At 40.1% G+C, this 21,194-nt stretch overlaps 1 long non-coding RNA gene across 1 annotated transcript in view; it reads right to left on the bottom strand.

Annotated features, from left to right (window-relative positions):
• Positions 1 to 206: 206 nt before the first annotated feature.
• The window catches only part of LOC127416795 (uncharacterized), a 28,077-nt gene continuing 7,089 nt past the window's right edge, over positions 207 to 21,194 (bottom strand). The window contains exons 3-5 of the long non-coding RNA XR_007893174.1: positions 20,242 to 20,378; positions 1,098 to 1,170; positions 207 to 311 (exon numbers count right to left, since the gene is read on the bottom strand). This is a non-coding gene — a long non-coding RNA (uncharacterized LOC127416795). The remainder of the gene's footprint in view (positions 312 to 1,097; positions 1,171 to 20,241; positions 20,379 to 21,194) is intronic.

Raw genomic sequence — 21,194 nt, forward strand, 5'->3', positions numbered from 1 at the left:
TTAGGTAAATACTCATTTTGGAGGTAGATTGGGGCTCTGAAAAATATAGTATGTTTCCATTGTACATTAACTGTTGTATTTCACAAGAACAAGATAAATTTGATTCATCATGCTATTATACCTTAAATCTTTTGTTGTCATGTTATTGGTATGGAATTTATCCTATTTCACAGCTAACATGTTCAAATTCACCTACCATTTGAGTGTGTGAGTTTGTGTGTTGTGCCTGAATGTGTTGTGTGGTGATTTGGCCAGCAGTGATGGTCTCCCATGAGGGGTGGTCTTTCTCTTTGCTTGGTGCTGCAGAAGGTCTGAAATTAAAAACAGACATGTTTGAGTTCCTTATTTGCACTACTACTGTTCAATTATGATTTACAAGAGAGTGTGAGCTATAGACCTCTCTCACGCAACAGAGTGACTGAAAAAGTCTGTCTGTTTGAAACTGTCTACAGTTGGTTTAAATTTGAATCATTCTCTCCTGCAGCTCCGAGATTCAGTTTAAAGCATCATGAACACAAAATGTGAACAAAAGGGAAATATTAGGCAGAATGCTAAGTTGCTCTTTTCTTATATTTACTGCCAGGCTTCAAAAAGGACATAAAGGGTCTGTTCCAAAACCTAGCGAGCTTTCTCAATAAGCAGCATTTTAAGACATCATAGGCATGCTCCCAATTCGAAGACTGTTCCAAAAGGTTGGTATCTTAATTATGCTGCATCCTAAGATATCTTGTTTTGGCCAAATTCTAAGGTAGCATCGTATGCATCCTTCCCCAGGTAGGAGATCCCAGAATGCATTGTGATGAGCTCGGCAGAAAATAAATCCATGATGGCAGATGAAGCGAGATAAATTTAGATTATAAATGTACTTATAATCCATTTGTAACACTTCCCTGGTAGCACAGGAATGAGGAAGCAGGAGGCAGCGTAACAAAAACCACACACAGCGGATATTTATTTTATTTTCTCGCATTTCAGCAATTTTTGCCAGACAACATAAACACACACATAGGTCTGGGCTGCTCTTATATCTCTCTCCAGCTCTCACTGCAACACAAAACAGCTGTTAGAGATAATTTCCCAAAGGTGTCAATCCTTACAGCTCTTCCTCTCCCGGCCTCGCTCTCCACAGAACGTCGCTCAACCACGCCCCCATCTCCACACCATTCAATTCTAAAAAGCATAGATAAATGACATGATAAAAAACTATTATTTTACCCAAAATGTATGTGCTTTGCTCTTTAGAGTATCATGTCATTCCTCTCGCGTCACCTGTACTGAAATCAGTTGTGAGTCGAGTCTCCCGTGCACTGCACGTGAGGAGCACTATTTGAATTATGCGTGGAGCTGCTGCCTATGTAGAGCATTCCAAATTGGTCTCTTATGAGGCATCATTTCAGTTAGGATGCTGCCATAGAAGTCTATATGATGCGTGAATTTGCATATATTTAAACTAGGTACGTAAAGATGCATTGTCTCAGGTTTGATGTCAATGTTACCAGTTACATAAGCAATTGTGACACAGTAAATGTGAATATAGGCAACAGCAAAAGAGAATAAATAATAAATAATGACTTTAAAATTAATAATGTTCCTCACACGTACAGTTGGTGTCATATGACTTCAGAACACTTGGAATATAGCACACAGGTTGTTGTTTTTTAATTTTTAACTTTATGATGTTGTTGTTTTTAATGATCTATAGACCTTATTCACAGTAGCACTATATTTTATTTTTGACATGAATGAAAACGAGGCTGTGAGGGATAGACTTACAATACAATCTCTTCTATAACATGCACTGTATGAAGCTGTATAAAACTCCTAGATCACATCTAATTTTCCAACAATGTTTTTTTTTTCTTCCCTTTTCCAATTCCGATTTGGAATGCCCAATTCCCAATGCGCTCTAGGTCCTTGTGGTGGCATAGTGACTCAATCCGGGTGGCAGAGGATGAATCTCAGTAGCCTCCGTGTCTGGGACAGTCAATCCGCACATCTTTTCACGTGGCATGTTGAGCGCGTCACTGCGGAGACATAGTGCGTGTGGAGGCCCACGCTATTCTCCGCCGGCATCCAAGCACAACTCACCACGCGCCCCACCGAGAGCGAGAACCACACATTATAGCGACCACGAGGAGGTTACCCCATGTGACTCTCCCTATTGGGCCAATTTGGTTGCTAAGGAGACCTGGATAGAGTCACTCAGCATGCCCTGGATTCGAACTCGCGACTCCAGGGGTGGTAGTCAGCGTCAATACTCGCTGAGCTACCCAGGCCCCCTTTGTCTAAAATTATTATTATTATTATTATTTTTATGTTTTGTCAGCAGAATGATCTAAAACACTTTAAACAACAGTACAACCCATTGAAAAGTCTAAAAGTCCATTCCTCACAGCTTCGTTGTCATTTCCGTCAAAAAAATAAAGATACCGCTACTGTGAATAAGGTCATGGAGCTTGACAGCACATGGTCTTGCATGCTTTCAATGTATGGAAAAGAAAAGCATGACCATTATACTAAATATCTGCTTTTGTGTTCCGTAGAAGACAGAAAGCCTGTTTGGAATGACATGAGGATGCGTAAATGATGACAGAAGAATTTCTGGTTGAACTATTATATTAAACTTGCATTTGACAACGTTTCCAAAGTACTAAACACAAACCAAAGGATATTTTCTATCATTTTAATGGAAATCTGGGCTTGTTGCATGTTTCAGGAGCTTTTACACAACATTTACCAGTTAAACATTCAACACTGCGCCCCCCACTGCATCCTGTGTGAATCCTGCAGTGTTACATACAAATGCACATACACTCTTTCAGCATGTTATGAAACGCAGCTGAGCCCTGAGGCTGAACGATCTGTCTGTCACATATGCAGACAGACTGACACACAGACAGCTCATTCCACACAGATATCCTGTATTCAGTGCCAGTCCTACCCCATTTACCTTTAATGTAAAGTGCTTGTAAACCAAGTCAAGTGGTCAAAGGTGTTAAAAAAAGGCACACTGCACTAAATATCTATGCACATTGTACAGTATATTTCACAGCAGGCACATTTATAGACTTTCATCATTACTGGGGAGTCTGGGACCCATCAAGTACACAATCTATTGTACTTTGATGTTGTAGGGGGGTTTCAAATTATATATTTTATTTATTCATTTAGCAAAAACAGCTCCAAAGCATTCATTTCTGGTGATTTTAGGAGCATAATTTCAACATTTTCTTTAGTAGCCTATATATGTTGTGTAGCATTAATGAATGGACTAAAAATATATTGTCACCTTTTCACATTACACAGCACAAGATGAAGTTTATCAAAGTTACCTTTCTAAAAGCTTGCTTCTGGCAGTATCATGGTACAGCAGTGCTGGTCCTACCCCATTTGGCACCCTAGGCGAGACCCTCCAGTACCCCCCCACCCCTGATTGGCTGATTAATGGGAGAGATATAGTCACTTGTAGGGCTCAACAATAAGTTTCATTCAGAACATACTTTTTAAGTCATTTTTATTGGAAATTCTATTTGAAGCGATCTTACAGCATGACTGTCATGATTGTTTTCCCTTCAAAGTGCCCTTCAGAGGGTGATTTATGTCTGAGTTTGACACCTAGCAGGAATTGTTCAAGGAACAAAAAGACGTCAATTCCTTAATCTTGAAATGGTCTATAGAACTAAACAAGACACAACACGGACATGTCAGCTCTCTCATTGTGCTAAGTTGGGCAACTGTACACCCTGCTGAAAAGACCAGCATTGATGGTCACCAGCTAATTTTGTGTTGGGTGCTGGTGTGCTGGTGTCTCACTCTGCAATAGGCTTTTAAGATATCTTAATGAACTTCATTAGGAAGACCATGCTGGTCAACCAGCTAGATCAGCACCAAACCAGCACTAACCAGCATAAACCAGCCTAGACCATCATGGGAATTGCATGCTGGTTAAGATGGTCTTTTCAGCAGGGAAGGCAGTCTGAAAGAGGTTGAAATGTTGAATAATCTGTCAAGATCAGAGGACCGGTGATACTGATGCAAACACTTCCGCTGATAGAGATTCAAATATTTTACATCTCGGGGGACGAAGTGGCCGTCCATGCAGTAAACAGAGTGAGCGGAACTCTGCGTGTGTGTGTGTGAGTAGGTTTTTGTGGTTTACAAGGACATTTTTCTAGGTTACACACTAGTAATTACGATGGCATTATGCTATAAATGTGTTTTTTGAGGAAACCCCTAGTGTCCCTGTAATTCAAACGGCTTTAAAAACATACTAAACAATGTATTTTTGAAAATTTAAAAATGCCAAAAGGCTTCTGTGAGGGTTAGGTTTAGAGGTAGGATTAGGGGATAGAATATATAGTTTGTACAGTATAAAGATCTTTATGTCTATGGAGATTCCTCGAAATGACAGGAGTACCAACAACTGTGTGTGTGTGTATGTGTGTGCATGTGTGATGATGGTATTTGAAAAATACCATCATCACAGCTCTATTTGATGAGCAGGAAATATGATCAGATCAGGCTACTGAGAGGTCAGAGGTCACGGGAACACTGATCTTTAGTAATATCAAAGTATATATCTCTCTGCTCCTGCTTAGTTAGACAAATTCTTCTTTAAAAAAATAATTATAACTAGCCAACATAGAAGACGGTCATTATGTAAGGAATAATTGACGACGGACCGTTGAATTGTTGAAAAACAATGCACACCAGAGGTGGTAATGCGGTCACGACGCTCAGCGGAGTGACTGATGCACCTCGGGTGTGCATTATTTTTCAACAATTCAACGGGCCGGAGTCAATTATTCCACTTATACCACGGTTACCACACCTTAAGATGTTGTTAAGGGTTTTATCTCAAGACATTTTCTGGTTTTCGTCCCTAAAATGCTCTTACTACTTTCTCCCACCATGGATTCAGCCAGGGTTGTGAGGGTTACTTTTGAAATGTATTCCACTACAGATTACAGAATACATGCTGTAAAATGTCATTTGTAACGTATTCCGTTAGATTACTCAAGGTCAGTAACGTATTCTAAATACTTTGGATTACTTCTTCAGCACTGGTAGATTTTTTCACTTGTTTTGACTATAAAAACTCTGCCAGTACAGTAAGACAAAATACACATGTTAAAAATACATTCTCTGAAAAACCTAAATATCTTATGCAGTGTTGTTTCTAAAACAAGATAAATCAAATTGATCTTGTTTTAAGGATTTTTAGATATTTTTACAGGAAAACAATACAAAAATTATTATCAAGAATATGATTTATGCCCTAATATCAAAGGTCTTACTAGAAAAAAAGAAATTATGATCCAGCATGAACTTTCTTGATAAAAAAATATGATCGTGTCTGGTAACATGTGCATGTAAAATGGCTAGAAATAGCTTCTTAGCTTAGCGTAAAGTTGACAATTTACACAAGGTTTATTTATATTTCTTCTGCTCCAAACTTACTTCAAACGTACTTCTCTGTCTGCTCGTATGAACGTAACACATCATAAGAAAGTGTTTCACCGCTGTTCAAATGCACTTTGGATCGCATCATTTATATGTATAAATGTTTTCCATCTGAAAGGACTAAATATTAAATGAAACAAATGACAATAAAATGCAAAGTAATCTCTTCACTAATCAAAATACTTTTTGAATGTAACTGTATTCTAAATACCAATTATTTAAATTGTAACTGTAGTGGAATACAGTTACTAATATTTAGTATTTTAAATACGTAATCCCATTACATGTATTTCGTTACTCCCCAACCCTGGATTCAGCGTCTTGCTTTAATACAGTTCAAGCCGTCATTGCTCACGTCACATTAGAACTAGCAACGGAGGATTGTGTGAGCGTGTGTGTGTGTGCGTGTCTCACAGAAACACCTGTTGGCATTAGTGAAAGGCTAATGATCCTCCATATCCCCCTGGCAAAGAAGCGTTATGCCACACTTTTTAGTGCCTACGCACCAACTTTGCCATCTGAGAACGAGGCCAAGGAATGCTTTTATCGGGCACTGGATGAAGCTCTTTGCCAGATCCCTAAGAGTGACAAGATCCTCTTGCTTGGGGACTTTAACGCTAGAGTGGGACAGAACAACAGGATATGGTGTGGAGTACTAGGCAGGCATGTATTTGTAGGGTGAAGGCAAATGGCATGAGGCTACTTAATCTTTGCTCTGAGCGTAACCTTACCATAACCAACACCATCTTCCAGCAGAAGGCCAAGTATAAGACCTCGTGGATGCACCCTCGCTCTAAACATTGGCACATGATTGACTTCATCATTGTGAGGCGTAGTGACATCAAGGATGTTCACATCACCCGTGCCATGAGGGGTGCAGAGTGCTGGACTGACTGACCATCGTAAGATTGTGGCCAAGCTCCATATGAAAGTGTGTCCCCCTCTGCGGTTGCAAAAGCCCAACAAAAAGAAGCTAAATTGCAACCGCTTGGGAAGCAAAGAAGCCAGAAGTGAGTTCTGATGCCTCTTAGCTGACAAACTAAGCGAGCTGGAACCTTATCTGAACCCAGAAAACACCATGGAACAACAGTGGACCTATATCAGTTCTGCACTCTATGATGCAGCAGCCCAATCCATTGGCCATAAGAGCAGGAACCACCAAGACTGGTTTGACGATAACTCAGACACTGTTGGTGGTGAACAGCTATCAGTAGTGACATCCTTCAAATATCTGGGGAGTATTCTCACAGAGGATAGCGATATCGACAACGATATCCAGTGCCAGATTAAACAGGCCTCATCTGCCTTTTGGAGACTTCGGCACAGAGTATTTGAGAACAAGAACCTTCATCCCTCCACAAAAATAATTGCACACCTTAGAACCAAGCGGTCTGTGTCATCACCCTCCTCTATAGCTGTGAAGCTTGGGTAACATAAAGCCGTCACATTAAGTCCTTAGAGCGCTTCCACATCAGATGCCTTCAGCGCATTCTGGGAATTACATGGCATGAGCGTATGCCTCACACTGAAATACTTGTAAAGACCAACTGCAGAAGTCAACTGGGGCACATGATAAGGATGCCCCCATGTTGGCTACCCCGCAGAGTGCTATATGGCCAGCTACATCATGGTCGAAGCTCAGCTGGAGGGCTGAAGAAGCGCTATAAGGATCAAATGAAGATTGCCTTGAGGAAGTGTAAGATCAGACCCGAGGACCTGGAGTATGTTGCTGCTGATCGTACCATCTGGTGACAGCTTTGTAGGGAAGTGGCTCGTATGCTGGAGATGGAGAGGACAACCAGAAGACAACAGGAGAGAGCCGGGAGACACACAGCCACGGTTGCCATCACTACCACCACAACTACCACATATATATGCCCCACCTGCAATAGAGCTTGTGGATCCAGGATAGGACTGTTCAGCCATCAAAGATCTCACCATTAAATGAGTGGACATCATCATCAGATTTTGATGGACAACCAAAGAAAAAGAATGTGTGTGTGTGTGTATGTGAGCGTGTGTAAGTTTGGGGGAGACGAGGGAGCGCGAGGGCTCTTTTTAACCGAAACTGGAATAACTGTAGGATATTTTAGAGATTGTTTGACATTCTTAACCGATTTACTTTAACCACTGACTTTGTTTTAATTTTGTTGTGGTAGCCTGTAGGATTCTTTGAAATAACTTAAATAATTTGGCAAAGTCATATGGAACCATTATGCAGTCAAGACCTGGAACTACTTTATAGCCATGCATTTCCTTGAAAAATAATTTCACACCTTAGAACGTCCGTGAACCAATCAGAATCAAGCATTTAACAGATCCGTGGTATAAGCACTTCTAAAGCACAGTGCGAGAGAGAGTTGAGTGTTGAGTGTATTCTTTATTTATTTATTTTTTTTATTAACAATTTTTATTGATTCCATTCAACAAATTAAATAAACATAACAGAAAATACGGAATCAAATTATATAAAATTAAACCTTTACCCCGAACATTCCCATTCTTGGATCTTAACACACCACCAAAAAACATGGGTTGTGTCCCCATCTTCTGATTGGCATTGCCAGCAGGTGGGTGTGTCTTTAAGACCAAGCCTATACAATCTAGAGGGGGTCCAATAAAATTGATGTAAAATCTTATATTGCATAAGGCGCACCCTTGCATCTCTAGATGTAGACTTGACGTTTTTTAGAATCCTAGACCACACTCCCTCCTCCAATACCAAGTTTAAATCTTTCTCCCATAATCTCTTGAGAGAAGTTGAAGCTCCATCCCCCAGTGAGACCGAATGCATAATAATAAAACAAAATCTTGGGCAGGCCTAGCCCACCTTTGACAATCGGCCTATGTAGCTTACTGAAATGTAATCTGGGACGTTTACCATTCCAAATGAAGGACTTCGCTATGCTATCAAATTGCTTGAAATAAGAGAGGGGGACATCTATAGGGAGAGATTGTAGCAGGTAGAACACAAGATAGAACACAATTCATTTTAATAACATTAACCTTCCCAGTTATAGATACGTAAATGTAATGAAGCCCATCTACCCACATTGCTCGAAAACCTTTTTATTAAAGGGTCAAAAGTAACTAACTAAATCACACAAATTTGCTGGGAATAAAATACCCAAATACTTAATTCCCTGTTTGGGCCACTGGAAGGCGCCCAGCTGAAAAGCTGTTACCGGGCAGTATGCTGTTAGAGCCAAAGCTTTGGATTTAGACCAATTCACTCTGTATCCTGAGAACTTAGAAAAGGAATAAATAATTCTGTGGAGGCAAGGCATAGGTCTAGTAGGGTAGGAGACAAATAATAAAATATCATCAAAGTAACTTAATCCAACCAATAAATGTACTCCCGAACCCATACATTTCCAAAATCTTAAAAAGATAACCCCATTCTACAATATTAAACACTTTTTCGGCGTCAAGTGAGATGGCAGCGACCGGAGATTGATCATTCGCTACTGACCACATGATATTGATGAGACGCCTAATATTATCAGAAGAGCTACGGCCTTGAATATACCCCACCTGATCTATATGTACAGGTGCATCTCAATAAATTAGAATGTTGTGGAAAAGTTCATTTATTTCAGTAATTCAACTCAAATTGTGAAACTCGTGTATTAAATAAATTCAATGCACACAGACTGAAGTAGTTTAAGTCTTTGGTTCTTTTAATTGTGATGATTTTGGCTCACATTTAACAAAAACCCACCAATTCACTATCTCAAAAAATTAGAATATGGTGACATGCCAATCAGCTAATCAACTCAAAACACCTGCAAAGGTTTCCTGAGCCTTCAAAATGGTCTCTCAGTTTGGTTCACTAGGTTACACAATCATGGGGAAGACTGCTGATCTGACAGTTGTCCAGAAGACAATCACTGACACCCTTCACAAGGAGGGTAAGCCACAAACATTCATTGCCAAAGAAGCTGGCTGTTCACAGAGTGCTGTATCCAAGCATGTTAACAGAAAGTTGAGTGGAAGGAAAAAGTGTGGAAGAAAAAGATGCACAACCAACCGAGAGAACCGCATGCTTATGAGGATTGTCAAGCAAAATCGATTCAAGAATTTGGGTGAACTTCACAAGGAATGGACTGAGGCTGGGGTCAAGGCATCAAGACCCACCACACACAGACGTGTCAAGGAATTTGGCTACAGTTGTCGTATTCCTCTTGTTAAGCCACTTCTGAACCACAGACAATGTCAGAGGGCTAAGGAGAAGAAGAACTGGACTGTTGCCCAGTGGTCCAAAGTCCTCTTTTCAGATGAGAGCAAGTTTTGTATTTCATTTGGAAACCAAGGTCCTAGAGTCTGGAGGAAGGGTGGAGAAGCTCATAGCCCAAGTTGCTTGTAGTCCAGTGTTAAGTTTCCACAGTCTGTGATGATTTTGGGTGCAATGTCATCTGCTGGTGTTGGTCCATTGTGTTTTTTGAAAACCAAAGTCACTGCACCCGTTTACCAAGAAATTTTGGAGCACTTCATGCTTCCTTCTTCTGACCAGCTTTTTAAAGATGCTGATTTCATTTTCCAGCAGAATTTGGCACCTGCCCACACTGCCAAAAGCACCAAAAGTTGGTTAAATGACCATGGTGTTGGTGTGCTTGACTGGCCAGCAAACTCACCAGACCTGAACCCCATAGAGAATCTATGGGGTATTGTCAAGAGGAAAATGAGAAACAAGAGACCAAAAAATGCAGATGAGCTGAAGGCCACTGTCAAAGAAACCTGGGCTTCCATACCACCTCAGCAGTGCCACAAACTGATCACCTCCATGCCACGCCGAATTGAGGCAGTAATTAAAGCAAAAGGAGCCCCTACCAAGTATTGATTACATATACAGTAAATGAACATACTTTCCAGAAGGCCAACAATTCACTAAAAATGTTTTTTTTTTATTGGTCTTATGATGTATTCTAATTTTCTGAGATAGTGAATTGGTGGGTTTTTGTTAAATGTGAGCCAAAATCATCACAATTAAAAGAACCAAAGACTTAAACTACTTCAGTCTGTGTGCATTGAATTTATTTAATACACGAGTTTCACAATTTGAGTTGAATTACTGAAATAAATGAACTTTTCCACGACATTCTAATTTATTGAGAAGCACCTGTATAAGTGATGTCATAACTTTACTTAATCGATTAGCCAGAATTTTGGACAAACTTTTTACATCTAACTGGATCAGGGAAATTGGGCAGTAACTTTTACACTCGCTTGGATCTTTGTCCTTTTTAAGAATCAGACTGATCCGGGCTTCCATCATGGTTGGAGGAAGCTTTCCGTTCTTTAATGATTCCATATAAACTTCTAACAAAAGTGGAGCCAGTTCTGTAGCATAAGATTTGAAAAACTCAGAAGAAAAGCCGTTAGGCCCTGGAGCCTTGCCTGTAGGCAAGGCCTTAATTACCTCATCAAGCTCCTCCAAGTTTATCTCAGAATCAAGAGAATTTTTTTTGCTCAGTTGTCAGTTTAGGGAGATCTAATGGTTCCACAAAGTTCCTAATATCTTCATCAGTAGACGAAGATGTGGAACTATAGAGATCAAAATAGAATTCTTTAAAAGCATTATTAATATCAAGGGCCGAGGTAAATATTTCACCACCAGCAGATTTCACTGAGGGAATGATAGAAAAAGACTCTCTCTGCTTTATATATCTAGCCAAAAGTTTTCCTGCTTTGTCCCCCGACTCACAGTATGACTGTCTTGCCCTGAATAACCAAAACTCCACTTTCCGTGACAAAATAGTATTATATCTATATTTCAATTGGGTCAGTTCTCTGAGGCCATCAGAAGACATACGGTGCTTCAGCTCTGCCTCTGCACTTTTAATATTTCCTTCCAACTCCACAAGTTCTTGTGCTTTGGATTTTTTGGTGAATGAGGCATACTGTATGATCCGACCCCTAAGAACTGCCTTAAGTGCCTTCCAAGCCATGCCCACAGAGGATACTGAGGACCAGTTGGTCTCCATATAAACATTGATTTCAGTCTTTAACATTTGTTGGAAATCAGGATTTTGCAAAAGGGACACATTAAGGCGCCAACTATATGATTTATTTTTCTCTGTATACGGCAACACCTCTAAACTCACCAGGGCATGATCTGAGACTAAGATATTTCCAATTGAGCAATCAACAACAGATGAAATGAGGGATTTGGATATTAAAAAAAATCTATTCTAGAATAAATGTTATGGACTGATGAAAAAAAAAATGTATAGTCCCTACCAGATGGGTTCAAAAGTCTCCAAATATCCGTAAGACCAAGATTTTTACACATCCTGTGAAATGTCAATGTTGCTATAGGGGGTTTACACACTTTTGCTTCACTGTGATCAAGGACTGAGTCCATCAAAAGATTAAAGTCTCCTCCCAATATTATATCATGAGAGGTGCCAGCAGTTTGCAGCATCCCTTCAAGATCTATAAAAAAGCCCTGATCATCAGCGTTAGGTGTGTAAATATTAACCAAAATCAACCTTTGCCCTTGAATTTCAGCTAAAACAATAATGACTCTCCCTAATTTATCTTTAGTCTGTTTGAGACATTTGAATTGTAAATGTTTATTTACCAATATAATGACTCATACATTAAAGCAGCAACTATATGATTTCTTTTTCTCCATATCTGGCAGCACCTCTAAATTCACCAGGGCATGATCTGAGACTAAAATGTTTCCAATTGAGCAATCAACAACAGATGAAATGAGGGACTTAAGCTGCGTTCACACTGCCAGCGACTTTGTCGCTGCATGTCGCCAGTGGCTGGCGGTTTGGTCGCTAGTGGGAGTTCCCACTACTGGTTGCCTAGTAACGTTTATGAATGACATTCACTGATGTCATTCCATTGTTGTTGACAGCGAATCCGTTTTCTTGCCGCTAAAAACAAATATTTTGGAGGGAAAAGTCTAAATACAAATGGAATCAGTACATAAAATGTTTAAAATCAAAGATGAATGAGAAACAAGGCATGCTCTTTGCCATTGCGGCTATTTATCTGCGGTGAAAGCGCAAATGCCGGTTCCAGCAGTACTTCAGGCTTGACAGAACCCAGTTTGATGAGCTGCTGCAGAGGGTGGGTCCCCTGATTGCAAAGGATAACACAAGCTTCCACTGAGCCATTTCCCCTGGTGAACGCCTGTCAGTTTGCTTACGGTGAGTATATAAATCATAATGCATTTACTGAACCTGGTTGATTTTAATATTTTGATAAATTTAGAGGGCATTATATATCACATTTAATTCACGTTTAATTCAGATACAATTTATTATGTAATATGTAGAATTAACTGCCATGTATGTTTTTATGATTCAACATGTTATAATAAACAGTTGTTCTTTGACTCTTAATACAGATAAAGCTGTTTCTTTTATATATATATATATATATATATATATATATATATAAAATTATAAATGTCATGTATGTTTTTTGTAGATCAATATGCTTTTCATATACATTTCTGCTTTGACTCTTAATACATATTTCCACAGGTTCCTTGCAACAGGGGATTCATGTATTGCCTTCAGCTACCGTGTTGGGCACAGCACTGTAGCTGGTATTGTGGCAGAAGTGGCAAAGGCCATTTGGGACTCCCTGGTGGAGGACTACATGCCTGTTCCCAAAGATTGGAGGGACATTGCAGCAGAGTTCCACCATCGCTGGAATTTTCCAAACTGTCTAGGGTCTATTGATGGGAAGCATGTACTGATCCAGGCTCCCAACAACTCTGGATCACTATTCTACAACTACAAGGGGATATTCTGTATTGTCCTCTTAGCAGTTGTAGATGCCAAATACTGCTTCCGCATCATAGAGGTTGGCAGTTATGGGAAGACCAGTGATGGTGGTACTCTGGCTAATAGTCCCTTTGGTAACGCTCTTCGCAGTGGAAACCTCGGCCTACCAGAGGACACACTGCTGCCAGGAGCAGAGCACCTAGAGCCCCAGCCTCAAGACTTCGTGGCAGATGAAGCCTTTCCTCTACGCAGAGACCTGATGAGACCCTTCCCAGGTACCATCCTTCCCAGTAGACACAGGGTGTTCAACTACAGGCTTTCACGGGCAAGACTGACTGTTGAGAATGCGTTTGGTATACTTGCAGCACAGTGGCGAATGTATCGGCGTGTAATTGGTGTCTGCCCTACCAATGCGGAAGCCTGTGTGAAGGCCACCTGTGTTCTACACAACTTTCTGCGGAGGACAACAAGAACTGGGCCAGACCCACTAACCCCTGCTGCTGACGGAGAAGTCTCTGCACTGCTGAACATCAGAAGAGTAGGGAGCAACAATGCAGCATGGGAAGCAATGTGTGTGAGGGAGACCCTTGTTGACTACTTCTGTGCTGAGGGTGCAGTTCCCTGGCAGCCACAGGTGTGAAAGGTTCTTCTCAGAACCAAACCAAAGGCTCTTTTAAGAGCCACCCACATTATAATAAAAGAGCAATGTTTCCATGTGTCATTTCTTGAAACAATGATATCCTGGCTACACTATTAGATATGCCCATTAAACACATCTCCCCCAAATACATAACAGCAATATGAATGAATAAGTATGAATAATAAAGCATAACACCTATAGTGACTGCAGTATGGGAATCAAACTATAAAAGGCTATGAACTTTAATATATACTAAATAGTTTCATCTATCAAATCAATATTGGACCCCACTGACTTTCACTGCATGGACAAAAACACATTCTTCAAAATATAATTTGTGTTATGCAGAAGAACTATCCCCTTAACAATAATCACAAAAAGAAACAGATTGAAAAGTCTGAAACAAATGTATTTATTTTTCCAAAAAATTACCTTACAGTTATTGTGTTTTATTTTAATGACATAAACATCAAAAAAACACTAATATTATGAACCTTGCCTGCAGGGTACAGCTGACAGGACCACGAGAGTAAATAAGCTTACAAACACCCCTCAAGGCCTTGTCAGCTGTACCCACTCAGCGACAAAACAACTTCCTCTCTTCCTGTTCCTGACTGCACTGGGCCTCAAAGCTTATTTGATGTATTTCAAATTTAACACTTTCCCTCTTTCTTAAATTAAGATTTTTGATTTGTGGCAACAGGCTCCAGAGGAAAAGTTCATCTGGGTCTTCAGATGCTGGTGGGGGATGAGATGGTGCTGCCTCTGCCCTGCTTAAGGCTGAAATTAGATGTTTCTCAAAAGGGAATTTTTGAAATGCCCTGGGGAGGCTTTTCTTCCCCCTGTCTTGATTCCCATTCTCTGTCAGCCTGGACCTAGCTGTTTGCTGGTTGTATTCTGCTGGCTTCTGGTTGGATCTAGCTGGCTGCTTGCAGGATCTGGCTGACTAGTGACTGTGGCTGGTGGGCTGCTGAGTGGATCTGGCTGGTTGTCTGGTTCTCCCTGACCCGCTGGCTGTCTGACTGGCACTGCCTTCATTTGTTGGTTTTGGACTTCAGTTGCCAAAATGGGCTCCCCAACGCATGTTTCCACTGGTGGCTCTGAACTCCATAAAGGGGTTGAGGAAGCCCATGATGGCACTGCACTTCCAAGGTTTAATGTGATCAACTGCTGAACCACTTTTTCTGTCTTTCAATTTGTTTAATTCTCGCCTGTATATGTCATGGAGGTTTTTCTATTTCTTTTTGCATTCTTCCACTAACAATCCCAAAAAATAAAAAAGGCATGTGCGCACACACACACACACAGACAAATATTCCTTTTATGACAATATATAACAAATTATGACAATTTATGATCAGATGTAATGAGTAACCATAGTATATATTGTTTATTCTGTAATATAATGCAATATACTCTGTAAGATATATACTGTATTTACAGTATATCTCACAGAATACATATATTGTATTAATATATACAGTATGCATAAGTATACAGTACATTAATTAATACAGTATTAATATTATAGTATTAATATATAGTATATACATAAGTATACAGTACATTGTATACATTGTGTATGTGTGTATGGATAGTATAAACAGCACTGTTTCTTTACAATTAATATTAATACAATTAATATTATTATTAAAGTATTAGTAAGGTTATTAATATGGTATGTTTATCCACTATATCTGATCATTTATATGGTTTCGTTTGCTGTCATACATGTAACACATTTTCAAAACAAATTATTTAATAGTTAATTTTACAGGCTATTTGATGATTTAAACCTACTTGGAATCCCCGCGATCTCAGATACACCTTTCCACGCATAATTTTTCTTAAATATGTCCCTGTACATGGGCAGAGACATATCATATAACATTGGAAAATTGCTAACAGCAAGGATTAGCCTTTCCTCCATCTTTCCGTCACTGCAGGAGCTGAGAGAAGGATCACGTGAGCTCTACCATTTTCTCTCGTATTGGCTGTCGCTCCCGAAAGTCGCTCTTCATTTGCATAAAGTTAAACATTTCTCAACTTTGTCACATTGCTGGACACACCCACATCCAGTCGTCAATGGTCGCCGTCGCTCGTGTCGCCGGAAGTCGCCAGATCTCATTGAACATGAATGAGATGAGGTCGTTTTGTCACTGAATGTCGCTGGCAGTGTGAACCCAGCATTAGATATTAAAAAAAATCTATTCTAGGGTAAATCTTATGGACTGATGAAAAAAATGTATAGTACCAGATGGGTTCAAAAGTCTCCAAATATCTGTAAGGCCAAGATATTACACATCCTGTGAAGCATCAATGTTGATCTAGGAGGCTTGCACACTTTTGCTTCACTACGATCAAGGACTGAGTCCATCAAAAGATTAAAGTCTCCTCCCAATATTATATCATGAGGGGTGCCAGCGGCTTGCCACATCCCTTCAAGATCTATAAAAAAGCCCTGATCATCAACGTTAGGTGCATAAATATTAGCCAAAATAAGACTTTGTCCCTGAATTTCAGCGAAAACAATAATGACTCTTCCTGATTTTCTTGACTCTGTCTGAGACATTTGAATTGTAGATGTTTACTTATCAAAGTAATGACTCCCCTGCTCTTACTCGAGTCAGTACTATAAAACATTTTGTTACCCCATATCTTTCCAAATTTTTCAGCTTCCTGCGGAGAAAGGTGCATTTCTTGAAGAAACACTATATCATATTTCTTATGCTTAAGAAGAGAAATAACCTTTCTTCTTTTTATGGGGTGCCCCAACCCATTCACATTCCACGTGGAGAGAGAGAATCCACTCATATTAACATTTGACATTTTGACATATAAGAAAAAATAGATTGTGTCAAAAACTTCACAAAAAAGATTATAAAGACCACATTCCAACATTGGTGCAACCGTCAAAACCCGAACTTACCCCAGAACAAAATAAACAGAAAAATGAAAAACATGCACATTAACCCCACACACGACAGCGCCAACTGCCGTCCATCCATCCAAACTCAAACAGTCCATGCACACCTACGAGAGCCCCCGTAACAAGCTTGCCATCGGATTGCTCAAGTCCGGTGTTTCTATACAAATTTTGTGAGACAGAATTACACAGCAAAAGACAATCTATACAACAAACTCCAGCCAATAGGCAGAATAAACACAAAGAATCATCGATAAAACTGTCCTGAAGGTGTGTTACTCTACAAAATAAACTCTAGCTGATAGGCGGACTAAGCATAAAGAGTGTGTAGATTCATCCTTAAAACTGTCCTGAAGGTGTGTTACTCTACAAAATAAACTCCAGCCTGTAGGTGGACTAAGCACAAAGAGCATGTAGATTCATCCATAAAACTGTCCTGAAGGTGTGTTACTCTACAAAATAAACTCCAGCCACTAGGCGGAACCAGCACAAAAAAAGCACTCAGATTCCTCAAACAATCAAGCGAATGTTCAGTGAGCTGGTCCACTCGGCTACATCGTGAGTACAACGAGATGACTTACTCACTCCACTGACTTTATGAAGGACATTTCTTGCTGTGGGCATGTGTATGTTTTACGGCCATCCTTAGCATCTATTCTCAATTTGTCTGGGAATATCAGTGCAAAAGCGACCTTCCGTTGATGTAAATGTTTCTTGCATTCCTTGAATCAATCATGTTTCTCTCTTGTCGAGTTCGCAAAGTCTGGGAACAAGAAATTGCTGTGGTTCTTCCAAGAAAGCCTTCCTTTACTCCTCGCCTCACATAACACTAGATCTTTATCGGATGATCTCAGAAATTTGGCCAGAATTGATCGGGGCCTGTCTCCCTCCGCGGATCGACGAGCAGGAACCCTGTGAGCTCACTTGATTTCCAGCTTATGGGCTGCTATGTCAAGCAGATTCAGAAAGAACTCATCCAGGAATTTCACCATATCCTGTCCCTCTACTCCCTCCGGGACTCCTACGATATGGACGTTATTTGGCCGGCTATGCTTTTCCATGTCCTCCAGCTTCTCCCAGACATGTTCCAAATCCACCTTGGTTGCTAGCGGATTAGCAGATAATTCCCTCACCGATGACTCCAGGTAATCGATACGTTTCTCGACATCCCCCACTCTTGTAACCACATCAGTGAACTTCGCCTCCATGGTGGTGATCAATCAATGTATCACAGCAAGATCCTCCAAGTCAGCAACGACCTTCGTCAGCATTGCCGACATGTTCAGCATCTCCTGCCGCATCTCCCGCCGCATTTCCCGCACGTCTCCAACCAAGACGACTCCCAGAACGTAAGTGTCTTTTAATGTCTCCAGAGCATGAGGATTTTGATTTCTTTGACATATTGTCCTCCTAGAACAGTTATGGAACAGAGTGTATCGAATCTTACCGGTTTATGTCCTAAAAAGTATTAAAACTTGCAAAGTGCGGGGCCTGGGTAGCTCAGTGAGTAAAGACGCTTATTGTATTAAAGACTACCCCTGTAGTCGTGAGTTCAAATCCAGGGTGTGCTGAGTGACTCCAGCCAGGTCTCCTAAGCAATCAAATTGGCCTGGTTGCTAGGGAGGGTAGAGTCAAAGGGGGTAACCTCCTCGTGGCCTCTATAATGTGGTTCTCGCTCTCGGTGGGGCACGTGGTGATTTGTGCATGGATGCCGCGTAGAATAGCGTGAAGCCTCCACATGTGCTATGTCTCCACGGTAACATGCTCAACAAGCCATGTGATAAGATGCGTGGATTGGCGGTCTCAGAAGTGCAGTTTGAGGCAAGTCACTACGCCACCATGAGGACTTAGAGTGCATTGTGAATCGGGCATTCCAAACTGGGGAGAATTTTTTTTTTTTTAATAAAAACTAGAAAAGTGCACAGAGCTCGCCGTTCACACGTCCGATCCTCGCATGGCGTCACATGACTCCTCCTAGTGTATTCTTTATTTTCATCTTAATGAAAATATTTAAAAATGCATTTTTTAGCACACATATCACATCTGGATCTCATTGTTTTTATTACATGTTACATATTCCAAGTTATTTTACTTTATTTTGTACATATTTGTATTTCACATGTGTTTATGGTCATAATTATAGTCATGAGTTGTGTATTTTGAATGTATTGTGTGTGTGTGTACTTGGCTATATTTGGGAACAAACTGGTCCACAGAAGTGAGCTAATTTCACAAACAATTCATACTGTACGTACATTACTTCTAAAATACAAAAAGATTTCTTTCTGGGTTTGGGTTAGTCAATAGTAATTATAACTAGTTTGATATAATAGCGAGAGCTAGGTAAACAAATGTGACTGTGATTGTTCACACCAGCTGGAGGATTGAAGCTCATCTGAGACAAAAACTGAGTCCAAATGCTGCCAAAGACAACATACAACCGTTGTTTAAACTGCAATCACCGTGAGTGAAGACTAATGACACAATAACACAGAGCTTCTGTCTCTCTCTTCTTCTCAAAAGCATCATGTCTGCGTTTCTGTTAAAGTTCTCAGATCTTCATATAGTATGTGTCTTCATGCAGAACTCAAAGTGAAAAACAGTATTTTGTAGTACTAGTGGCCTAATTTACTGTTGTTTTTTAACAAAGGAAAGTAACAATGTTAAATTATGAGCATATTTATCCAATGTATGTGTGTGTGTGTGTGTGTGTGTGTGTGTGTGTGTGTGTGTGTGTGTGTGTGTGTGTGTGTGGAGTGTGTGGGCGGGTTTGGGTGGTATTCGAGGATATTTTTCTAGGTTACAATCTGGTAATTACAAGGGTATTATGCTATAAATGTGGTTTATGAGGACATTCCTAGTGTCCTCATTATTCAAATCACTTAAAAAACATACTAAACAATGTTTTATTGAAAATGTAAAAATGCAGAAAGTTTTTTTGTGAGGGTTAGGTTTAGGGGTAGGGTTTGGGTTAGGGGATAAAATCTATAGTTTGTACAGTAAAAAAAACATTATGTCTATGGAGAGTCCTCATAATGCTAGCTGCACCAACATGTGTGTGTGTGTGTGTGTGTGTGTGTGTGTGCGTGCATACTAATAAATGCCTTTAAGATTCAACAAGATCACTTTTTATGTGGCTAGGCCTGAATATCATTCCATGGCTAACTTAAAAAAAAAAAAATCTAAGATGACAGCCCATCTCCAAGCCAAATGGGCAGAGATTCAAATCAACTAACATAACACAAGTATCACAAGCTCAGCAGAGACACATAAGCACAGAAATGAATTCTATACAATGAAACAGTTGTGGTCAAACTGTATTGAGTTTCTAAGAATAGTTATTTTTCAGTTTGTTTTTTTTTTTCACAGATATGTGTTTTTTATTTAAGTCACGCTCTGTTCTGTGTCCCTGCCGACGCCTCCTGCAACATAGATGTGTAGTTATTTAAAGAACAGCCTACCGTTACCAGCCCCGATCCCAGGGGCTCACCAATTATGAGGGAATGTAGAAAGCCACGGTTTAACACGAATGTTGCCTGCCACTCAGAATAGACTGACCTTAAACCCCGAGAGCAGGTGAAAGCCAATCACCATCCCGCTGTTGATAAAGCACAGACAAAACAAGATTATAATTTCAACAATCTGACATACAATTCTATTGTTTACTGATATGGTATACCACAGTTATTCTCCATAAGCCCAGTGTAAACAAGAGTTGAACTGGATCTGCCTCTGATGCAGTGCAGGATTTCATGTTCGTTTGGGTTATTATAATCATTTCAGGCACAATTAAAGTGGCAGGAGAGCTGCAGATCTGACCGAGAGAAGTCTAAAGTTCATAGACAACAAGCTGTCTCTCTCCTTTTCTGAACAGCTTTGAACTGTTTCTGACTCTATCATTTCAGCTATAAACTCAAATGACTGCTGGGACTGTAAACATCTGCTAAGAAAAAGCCATGCAACATTTTACAGTCTAGTGAATACAGTGAGATTACAGTGAGATTATGTTGAGTTTTGGGATGTTCAGTGAAATGTTATAGAACAGCCCAAGGGTAAAAATGTTTCTCGTTGAATATCCTATTTTATGAAATATGTTGCATTACTGAAGTAAAATGGGTTGCAAATCAGGGCTGGTACCTTGATTCAATCTTTGGGGGGAAACTTTAGGGGGCCAAGCCCCCTAGCCCCCCACCTCCCACACCCCCACTAGGAACCGGCAATGTTGTGAACGCTGCTTCATGTTGACTTGAATAACAAATTCAAAGGGTGGATATTGGTATAGTGACTCAGCTGGTGTATTTGAGTAGGAACTTTCTGTAGATCAAACTCTACAGGATCACGGAAAGATGTAAAGAAACACAATAACAGCTTAAGTAGCGTGCTCCCTGTAAAACTTGATTATATTTGAAGGTGA

The sequence above is a fragment of the Myxocyprinus asiaticus genome, chromosome 26, assembly GCF_019703515.2.
Source record: "Myxocyprinus asiaticus isolate MX2 ecotype Aquarium Trade chromosome 26, UBuf_Myxa_2, whole genome shotgun sequence".
NCBI lineage: Eukaryota > Metazoa > Chordata > Actinopteri > Cypriniformes > Catostomidae > Myxocyprinus > Myxocyprinus asiaticus.